Source organism: Crocuta crocuta, unplaced genomic scaffold, assembly GCF_008692635.1.
Source record: "Crocuta crocuta isolate KB4526 unplaced genomic scaffold, BGI_CrCroc_1.0 scaffold246, whole genome shotgun sequence".
Taxonomy (NCBI): Eukaryota; Metazoa; Chordata; class Mammalia; order Carnivora; family Hyaenidae; genus Crocuta; species Crocuta crocuta.
Window position 1 is genome coordinate 3,857,565 of NW_027531902.1, and position 10,673 is coordinate 3,868,237.

Here is a 10,673-nt window from a genome sequence, read left to right on the forward strand (position 1 = left end):
ACCTAAGAGGCTAAGTCTTGAACTGTGTAAATTCCTTTAGAACATGGTACACAATAAAACAAATAGCCAGATTATTATATTTTTTCCAAAGTATGCAGATGCAAATGTATGCTGAAATGTTGGACAGCTCCCACTCACAAAGTTTAGGGCTCCAGCCAAATCCTGGGGGTATCCTGGGAGCATTCCTTAAAGTCAATATTTCCAATAAGTCTGTCATGTGGGAGAAGCCCACCCTCTACATCAGGAGAGCATGGTGCTCAATTATTCCATTATAGTCTTGGCTTTCCTCCTGGACATGAACTTTTGAACCTGACCAGTGGCCAGGACCAAGCTGGGCCTAGAGTAGTAGGATAAAATGCCAGAACTGCCCTATCTCCTAAATCCAGCAAACCGAGTTGGTAAGGCTGAGAAGGGAACAGAGGGCTCAGCAGCTGGTCTTCAACTTGGCCATCTCACTAGCCAGGGAGCCACACCCACATGCATTGAGTTATTACAGCAGAATGTATTAATATGAACTTAGGGGCAGAGACAGTGTCTCATATTTGTATTTTGAATTCCAAAGCATGGCCCAAACTAGTTGCTCAATGTTTGTTGAATGACCTATCTTCTCCTCCCCTCAAATAACCCATCTCCAACTCATAGAATAGGTCAGTATTTAAAAAACAAAATTATCTGGGGGCACCTGGGTGGCTCAGTCAGCTAAGCATCTGACTTTGGCTCAGGTCATGATCTTGTGGTTTGTGGGTTTGAGCCCCATATCGGTCTCTGTGCTGACAGCTCAGAGCCTGGAGCCTGCTTCAGATTCTGTGTTTCCCTCTCTTTCCGCCCCTTGTCCACTAACACTCTGTCTCTCTCTCTCAAAAATAAACATTAAAATTTTTTTTAATTTAAAAATTTTTTAAAAATTATCTGAGAACATTGGAAAATCCTAATGAGTGTCCTGCTTCCCCTATGACTTTAAAATCACATTTTTTAATTAAAAAAGGAATTGCTATAGCTTTTAGATATAAATATAATAAATACAAACATATCTCAGTTATTCTTCCCCCTTAATTATAGGAGGAATAGGTTTCTGATTTCCCAATATCATGAGATTAAACAATTATACATACCCAATTTCTCACTGGAAGTTGGCAGAAAGGAAGAATGCGTGTGGGGTGGTGGTAGTGAAGGACAGGGAACCAGTTCTCACATATGTGGCCTAAGAAGGTTAAGGTTAAAGTCCAGCATGATTTATGAGAGTGAGTGGTTTCAGTGAGGGAAGGAGGGGAGGAATGCCCACTAATTTTAGTGGATTGGAAAAAATACAGACAGTTGTTACCTGTTTACGTTTGGCCTAAGTTAGAGTTTGAGAGTCTGATCTAGATATGTAAGACAGGGAGTGGATGCCTAGAGGTTGCCAGGGCCTCCCAGAGAGATTGTTTAGGTAATCTCATGATTACAGGATTCTGGAGGGATAGAGATAGAAAGGAGATACTATGGACAATGTGTAAAAATTAACCCATTTATTTTACTTCTGCAGGGTTCTATAAAGTGAATGGGGAGTTTTATTCTGTTTTGAAAAACAGTAGGGGTTACTTTGAAGCAAACAGACATGGATCATAACTATGGAGTAGTGACTTTTAATAAAGTGAATGGCAGTGACACACAGACCTTTTGTAGCCAATTATAATCTCCAAAGTCCTCTTCTCCCTACCACCACTGTCAAGTTCTTTATATTTAGAGTGATCAAGGCTGTAGGCAGTATTGGTTCAGCCACCACTATCACTTTCTTTTTGCTACTGTCCTTCTTCTAGGACTAGACATGCTAACTGATGGATAGGCTGAGCCTCAGTGGCAGAGCTGACTGTCCCTGGGGTTGATCAACTAAGCCTCCCCAGACTCTGTTTTAGATCTCTTAAATTTGGTAACTATGCACTGTGCACCCACTGAGTGTCAAGGACACTGGTGATAGGCAGACAAAAAGGATGAGTCCCCTGCTATCACTGTGGAGAGAGACACACCAATGATAACGTCATATACAAGAGCTATAACATCAATCAATTCTTCCCTGGTAATTATTTGAGCAATTACTCTCTTGGTAATTACTTTGTTATTGAAGTTGAAAAATTACAAAAGTGGTATTCAAATACCACAGATGGGTATAAAATTAAAAAGTAAAGTTTACTGATATCAGGTACATGTATTCTTCAGACCTTTTAATATATGTATTCAAAACACACACACATATTTATTCCATTGTTTGAAGAAAAATAGAATTAAAAAATTGTGACTTTTTTCCTCTAAAAATATTGTGGTTACTTTTCTATGCAGTGTATAGAGATTCACCATATTCTCCTTGATGGTTGCATATTCTTTTATATTCAGGAATAGTTAATTTCTTTGAAAAGGTTAGGGAAAGTTTTGAGCTAAAGGTGATTTGTGATCTGGGCCTTGAAGGAGGAGTTGGAGTTCATTTAGTAAAAAGCAAAACCAAGAGATAATGCTTGCAATGTATGAAAGATGGTTCAGGGAGTGTGGACAGACTGAGCATGTGAGAGAGGTATGGAAATACACAATCTCTTTGGGGACTGCCAGTGGTCTGCTAAGGACATGCTGTTCCTCAGACTTTGGTGTGCATCAGAATCTCCCTGGGAATTTTTAAAAATTGCAGCTGCCCCATCCCCTACCTTGAGATTCTGATTCAATAGGTTGGTATCCCAGTGTCTTTGCTCTTAACCACTACACTAGACTGCCTTTCCTTCTATAAGGTTGTATTCACCTCATCCTTCATAAGACAAGTAAGGTAACTGGAAGCCAGAAAGTCTCCATGATAAAAGAGTAGAAAATCCTGACACCTAGGGCACCTGGGTGGCTCAGTAGGTTAAGCATCTGACTCTTGGTTTCAGCTTAGGTCATGATCTTTTGGTTCATGAGTTTGAGTCCCTTATTGGACTCTGTGCTGACAATGTGGAACCTTCTTGGGGTTCTCTGCCTCCCTCTTTCTGTTCTTACCCCACTCACTCTCTCTCTCTCAATAAATGAATGAATAAAAACACTTTAAAAAGAAAAAAAAAAAAAGGAAAATCCTGACACCCTTATGTTGTTCTCTCACTTAGTCATCTCATTCTTAGCCTTCTAGCATTCTCTCCCCACCAACTCTTCACTTTGTAGTTTTATATTATCTTTCATTTGAGAAGTTCAAAGTATTCCCAATGCTAACCTCATGATTGGGCAACAGAAACTGGTAATAACCTCATTTTATAGAAGGATAAACAGAAGCACTGGGGGCTCCTACCATGTTGAGTCAAAACTGAAGCTGAGAACAGAATTCAAGCTTGCCTCTCATTCCATTCATGATATTATTGTCCTTTCCCTTGAATTATGCAACCTTGGATCACTTTTCTCATTAATTGAAGCAATGGCCCAGCTCATAGCAGAGAAAAGTAATTTCTTTCCCTGACCACAACAAAACGAAGGCTGCCCAGGGGCTCTGGAACTTAGTGGATGTTTCTTAATGCTCTGCAAAACAGTCATCAGAAATTCCACATAGTTTTTTTTTTTGGCTGGGTGGCTCTGATGCTTTGTTGGTTAAGCGTCTGACTCTTGATTTTGGCTCAGATCATGATCTCGTGCTTCGTGAAATCAAGCCCTACATCAGGCTGTGTGCTGACAGTATGGAGCTTGCTTGGAATTCTCTCTCCTCTCTCTCTGCCCCTCCCCTGACTGTATTCTCTCTCTCTCAAAATAAACTTTAAAAAAATTCCACATAGCCTTTTCTTCCAAGGGTGTCAAGAAAAGCTTTAGAATGCCATTAAATAATGAAAAAGACAAAGACAGGGGCGCCTGGGTGGCTTAGTCGGTTAAGCGTCTGACTTTCGCTCAGGTCATGATCTCGCGGTTCGTGGGTTCGAGCCCCACGTCAGGCTCTGTGCTGACTGCCAGCTCAGAGCCTGGAGCCTGTTTCAGAGTCTGTGACTCCCTCTCTCTCTGACCCTCCCCTGCTCACGCGGTCTCTCTCTCTCCTAGAAATAAATAACACATTAAAAAAAAGTAAAAAAAAAAAGAAAAAGACAAAGACAGTTGCATCTCAAGGCTTCACTTCTGTGTCAGTTTGGAAGACAAGGTTGCTGTAATTATAGAGCTGTTTATAAAAAAGAGTTAAGGAGGTGAAGCTGTCTTCCCGGCACACAGTAAGAATGAATAATAAGCTGGGGATTTTACAGTACATAAGGTGCTGAGCTAGGGCACAACTCTTCTCTAGATCCAAGGAAGAGTAGGGTTATTCTTCTGCTAAGGAGTGGCCAGGGTCACATCTGGCTTTGAATGAAGGCCTTCAAACCAACACTGACCACTCCTCTCCAATACCTCAAGAAGGAAAACTCTCTAGAGCAGAGGTTCTCAAATTTTACAGTGCACAAGGGTCATCGGATGGGCGGTCCACTACTAATGCAGATTCCTGAGACGAATATGGTCTGAGGCTCAGAAGTCTGCCTTTCTCACAGGCCTTCCTCATGAGTTGGTGGCCGGGCCATGCTAGAGACCACCCTGCTCTAGAGAATACGTGCAAGATTTCCCCATTTGCCAGCTCTGAGGCAGAGCTGCTTCTGTCACCGTGAATTAGTGAGTGGTCTGACCAGCATCAAGCTGAGTCATGGGAAAGCATGACTCTTATACTGCAGGCTCTCCTCATCTCCAAAAAGCTTCAGTCTTCTTTCCGGCTGCGTTCTAGAATGTTGTGATGGAGTAAAGCAACTCCAGAAACAAATATAAAAAAATATGCTGACTTCCTATGTGGATACTGAAAAACAATTCAATGAAGGGTCACGGCTATTAACGATCACTTTAGCTAATTGGTTTCTTTTGCCAACATCTAAAAAGAAGCCAAATGTACTCAGTGTTCTTTCTTGAAGACCACATATACAATTGAAAAAAAAAAGAGCTAGAGATGAGGGCAGATATTACCTCACACCATTCCAGAATGCTGAAACACTGGGAGTCCTTGTATTAAAGAACCGTCCAGAAGGAGTCACCCTTTCCATCAAGTCAGGATGCGGGTCCCATGAAAGACACTGGCGCCCCGTCGCTGTGGCTGCTCAGCCCAGTGGGCCAAGAGACACGCCATGTAACAATGACTTTGGTGGTTAGAACCCAGCCTCCAGGGGGCCCACCTGCCTATAAGGTGGGAGTAGAGCTGACTACAGAGAGATGCCCCAGGATGATGGGTTCTTTTTTGTCCCGTGCCTTGTGCTTTATGCTCTAAACTAGAGCAAGTATCCAGGAGGCTGCTGCTTTTTAAAGTGAAATTCATTAATTGGAGTCTCAGACCTCTGTGTTATAAAAAGAGGAGCTAACACAGAATTAAGCCATTAATTATTTGGCAAGTTTCCAAGGCATTCACCATAACTCCTCACCATGTCTCACAAGCGTGTAGGACCTTTGTCTAATGCCTTGTCCTAGAAATGAGTGGTTAGGAACACAAATATTTCTGTCTGAAGGCTCTTCTCTCGTCTCTTTATTGGTTGTCAAATTTCTTTTAAAAATTCTCCAACTTTAGGGGCGCCTGGGTGGCTTAGTCGGTTAAGCGTCCGACTTTCGCTTAGGTCATGATCTCGCGGTTCGTGGGTTCAAGCCCCGCATCGGGCTCTGTGCTGACTGCCAGCTCAGAGCCTGGAGCCTGCTTCAGTCTGTGACTCCCTCTCTCTCTGACCCTCCCCTGCTCACGCTGTCTCTCTCTCTCTCCTAGAAATAAATAAAACATTAAAAAAAATTAAAAAAAAAATTCTCCAACTTTATATTCAATCGTGAAAAACTTTCAAAATCGTCACAAGTGTTTTCTAGTAGATAATTGTAATGCTGTGAATTAATTCTCTTCCCCATTCCCAACTCTACTTCTTTGAAGTTGGCATGCCTTTCATCTGTAAATATGAAAATAAACATTAATAATTAATGTCTTCTCATCCTTTCTGAGTAGCAAGTTTTATTTACTTCTGAGGAAGAAAGTATTATTTCTCAGAGCTAGAGAGACAGGAAGAGGCAGAATGAAACTCTGCTTTTGATGGTCTTGATACAGATTCAAACTGCCTCAAGTCACTCCACCTGCCTTCAAGAGTAATTATTACTGGATTGGTCTATCCTCAATTCTTGCTTCTAGATGGAAACATGTATCCAAATGGTGGCTCTTCACCTTCTTGCTCTCCCTTCTTCTTCTTCTTCTTTTTTTTTTTTTATAATGTTTTTTTATTTATTTCTGAGAGAGAGACACGCAGTGTGAGCAGGGGAGGGTCAGAGAGAGAGGGAGATACAGAATCTGAAACAGGCTCCAGGCTCTGAGCTAGCTGTCAGCACAGAGCCCGATGCAGGGCTCGAACCCATGAACTGTGAGATCATGACCTGAGTTGAAGTCAGGCACTTAACTGACTGAGCCACCCAGGTGCCCCTCTTGCTCTCCCTTCTGACCAATACTCTGCATGAAACACTTCCATCTTTTATGACAGACCCAGACACTGTATGGGTCTCCCATTCCCTGTGAGTCTCCCATTACAATGACCTTGCACTATTACCTTTAATCCCAGTACCTTTAATCACAGCACTGCTTGTGACTCTTCCTTTGGTTCACCTTCAGGATCCTGGTCTCCACAGGCACCAGCCTTATGACTGATGGCTGCATGAAATGCCCTTACAGACCCATTTAGCTTAGTCTGCCTGATAAGCACCAAAGGTGAGTGTGGGGAAGACCTCCGCTCCTCACAATATACATCATCACCTTGAGAGCTTAAAGGGAGAATGTCACTTTGCCTAGCTCACATCCCTATTCCCATCTTTTTACCACACCTGACCTCAGTCCTTCTACAGTTTCTGCCTACAAGAGCCTGTGGGGGCAATGCATTCCATGTTTCCTGCCTGTGTTCAAGGAAGTTTTCTTTTGATATTTTCTTTCTCACTTGAGTAAGTTCATCTATGTGAACACATGGGATGTGGTGAACAGACGCACCATTCCTAGTCATACCCTTTAAGATTATATAGATGGTGGTAGGCTCTCAAATGTGTCTATGTCCTAATCCATGGAACCTGGGAAGAGGTTACCTTAAATGGCAAAAGGGCTTTGCAGATGTAATTAAGGATTTTATGACGGGAAGATCATTTTGGATTATAGGTGAGCCTAATGTAATCACAAAGGTCTTTAAAAGAGGGGAGTGGGTGGGGTAGAGAGAAGGCATTATGATGGCAGCTGAGGCTGGAGGGATGCAGGGCCCCAAGCCAAGGAGGGCAGGTGGGCAGCTTCTAGAAGCTGGAAAAAGCAAGGAAATGAATTTTCTCATAGAGCCTCCAGAAGGAACAGAGCCTTGCCGGCACCATGATTTTTACCCTCTATAGTAATTTCCTCTATCTACTGTAACAAATTACCACACTGTGGTAATTCTCTCACTGTTCTGGAGGCCAGAAGTCCAAAATCAAGGTGTTAGTAAGGTTATTCTCCCTCCAAAGACTCTTGGGGGAAATCTGTTTTTGTCTCTTCTAGTTTCTGGTGGATCCAGGCATTCCTTGGCTTGTGACCACATCACTCTGGTCACACTGTCTCCTCCTCTTCTCTCTCAAAACTTCTGCCTTCCTCTTAAAGGATACATGTGATTGCATTTAGGGCCCATGCAGATAATCCAGGATAAAATCCTCCTCTCAAGATCTGTAACCACACCTTTCCTCATAGAAAGTAATTTCATTCTTTTGCAGTGCCTCAGTGGCTCAGTCGGTTAAGCATCCAACTCTTGATTTTGGCTTAGGTCATGATCTTGTGGTTTGTGGGATCGAATCCCACATGGGGCTCTGTGCTGACAGCGTGGAGCATGCTTGGGATTCCCTCTCCCCCACTCTCTCTACCCCTCCCTCAATAAATAAAGAAACATTTTTTAAAATGGTAAAATTCATTCTCTCATCATATAAGGTAACATTCACAGGTTCTAGGGAGACTTTTGGGGAGCTAGCATACTGCCCACTATTCTGGACTTCTGACTTCCAGAACTGTAAAGCAGAGTTGAGTTGTTCTAGGCCACGAAGCTCACAGAAATTTGTTGCAGCGGTCACAGGAACTACTCCACAGACCGATCCAGCCTGTCCTGAGCCGTACTCCAAGCTGCAGAGCCCCTCTCTGTTCTCACTTCTGGAGGCTGCTCTGGGTTACGCTGATTACCCGGTGGTCTTGGCACTGGTGTGGACCAAACCTGAGGTGGTGGAGTGGGTCTCTGGAACCTACTTCTGCTGGGCTCCTTCTATGAGAATCGCCTCACCCACTCAGATCCACACTGTCAGAAGTCTGCCTGGTTGTGTTTGCACATGGAGAAATGAGATGCATAGAAAAGAATTGAGAATGAGAACATTGTGAAACATGTCAGGACCTGGCAGGATGGCCCAGGTGCGGTTCTGACTTACTTTGAGGGAAGGCCAAGATCTTTCTCCAAAGGGAGGAAAAAAGCTTCAGCGGCACATGGCTTTTAACAATCTGTCTCAGGGCTGAAGCACATCTATCTAAAATGGTACTAAGCAGCTGATACCCAGGCTAGGGAAGGAAGAATTTAGGAATGTCCCTTCTATTTGTTTCCAGAAGTTTCAGCAAACATAGGCAGTTTGGCCAGTGATATTGGGCATTTGGACGCCTGCAGGTAAGCAGAGCTAAGCCAGAATTTTATTTTGATCTAAAACAAGTCATTGCCCTTAGGCTTCGGTTTCTCCACAGGCACAGTGAAAGTGTCTTCCAGGGGTGAGTTCAAAACAAAGTCCCCCAACATGTCATGTCAGTGCCTTGGAAATAGTGGTACGGGGGACAAAAACATATACAGTGATATCCGGAGTAATGGGAAGTGCTTTCCACCTGCAGCCTGCACTGGGATTTAAAAGCGACTGCTGGGAAAAACTGTAAATGGATAGGATTCTAATTTAGTTAACAACTGGAAGAAAAGGCAGTGATATGGTCACCGCAGTAAATGGCAATGACAGCAACAGGCTTTCTGTAGGGAGGGCTCAGGGCTGGTGGGCTGGGGGGGAGGGGGAGCCAGAAGTGGGTGTTGAAGCAGCCTTTGTAGGACTAGCACAGCTTTGCATTGGGCGTGTAGGTTTCCCTGGGGAGGCTGTGGGAGAGGGGCGGCGCCTAAGCCAGCACACGGTGCCACTACCATTCATGTTCTCATGTACTCTTTTCTATCCTTTCCAATTTTCTTGTATATGAAAACTAGTAAGACCCCATTTTTTTTTAGACCCCATGTTTTTAAAAAGAAATAATATGCATGTAGGGGCACCTGGGTGGCTTGGTTGGTTAAGTGTCAGACTCTTGATTTTGGCTCTAGTCATGATCTCATGGTTCGTGAATTCGAGCTCTACTTTGGGCTCTGTGCTGACAGCGTGGAGCCTGCTTGGGATTCTCTCTCTCCCTCTTGCTCTATGCCTTCCCTGCTCCCTCCNGGCAATTTTGACTTACACTTGCTACCCAAAAAAGGAGATTTCAGGAGTGTTATACACTAAAGTTTTTAGTTAAACACACATTATTCTTAGAAGCTTCTCTGAAAATATCGGCAAGTTAACAGCGATTTCTGAGAATTTTTTTTAATGCATGGGAAAGCTAATGCACGGACACAAATTAGGGGCAAGAGTGGGACAAATGATGCCAAGTTCCTAAGAGTGTCCTTCAGAGAAACAGCTGGAGGCCCGGCAATCTGGGAGGAATGCCTTTCCAAACCCCCAGTTCCCACCATCGGGAAGGGACTAGAGGGAGATGCAGTAGCCGGCCGGCCACCCAGGGATGAGCTGTCATCCAAGGCTTCCCAGTTGTTTCTCTCAGCTCACTTCCTGCCTTCAACAACGCAACTGTGGCTCTGATACCTGGGAAAGCTTCTGAGAGAAGCTGACAGGCAGCCTCTTTGGAAAGGCAGTTAGAAGGGGCTGCTAATTCCAGAAAACCAAGCTGAAAGCCATGTATAAATTAAGATATTTCAGCTAACAGTTCTGGGAGCTCTAAAACAACTAGTTATTTCCTTGACCCACCATGTCCCCTCTCCCCCCAAGAGATCATCTGCTCCAGGCAGCAAGCAACATAATTTCCACAAAACAGCTAGATGCTGGCAAGGTCATCTGAGTTCTAATGATAAGCTTTAAAGATAAAGGGGCAAATTGGGCCTTCTTAAATACTCCTCACAGGGCCTGTGTTGTCAGTGGGCTCCCGATGTCCTCAAGAGTCACAAGTCATCTTGAGTTACAACCCTCAGCACGTCCAGAACTGCTCTGGGCAGAGCAGTGCCTGGCTGGGTCTTGCTAAGGGAGGCTTCCCGGCCATAGGAGGTTCTCTGGGCTACAATCAGAGGCTTGTTACACTGTGGAAGGCATAGTCTCTCTGTTGTCAGCTGGCTAGGTTAGGAAATATGCCCCAGCAAGTAGACCAGTTCTCTGGAAGTGTCGGTGGGCAGGGTGGAGGTGCTGTAGGAAGAAAGGGAGTTCTGAGTTTACCCTTGGAACCTGGTGGGCTCCTAGGTCAGGGTCTAGTAACCCACACCCGAGAGAGCCAGAAATGCACCCTTAGGAGAGGCCACACTAGACCAGTCAACTTTCTTTTTATGTAAGCACCAATTATGTGGTGGGTCTTGGTCTCTGTCTCTATCTTACTGGAGAGTTAACACTGATCAAGTGAGGCCTTATTAAATAGAGTGGTG

The 10,673-nt window shown here is 44.0% G+C and overlaps 1 non-coding gene across 1 annotated transcript; it reads left to right on the forward strand.

The window, feature by feature from the left end:
• Nucleotides 1-3,823: 3,823 nt before the first annotated feature.
• TRNAE-UUC (transfer RNA glutamic acid (anticodon UUC)) lies at nt 3,824-3,908 on the forward strand. The gene has a single exon. It is a non-coding gene; the product is annotated as a tRNA-Glu (tRNA).
• Nucleotides 3,909-10,673: the final 6,765 nt, after the last annotated feature.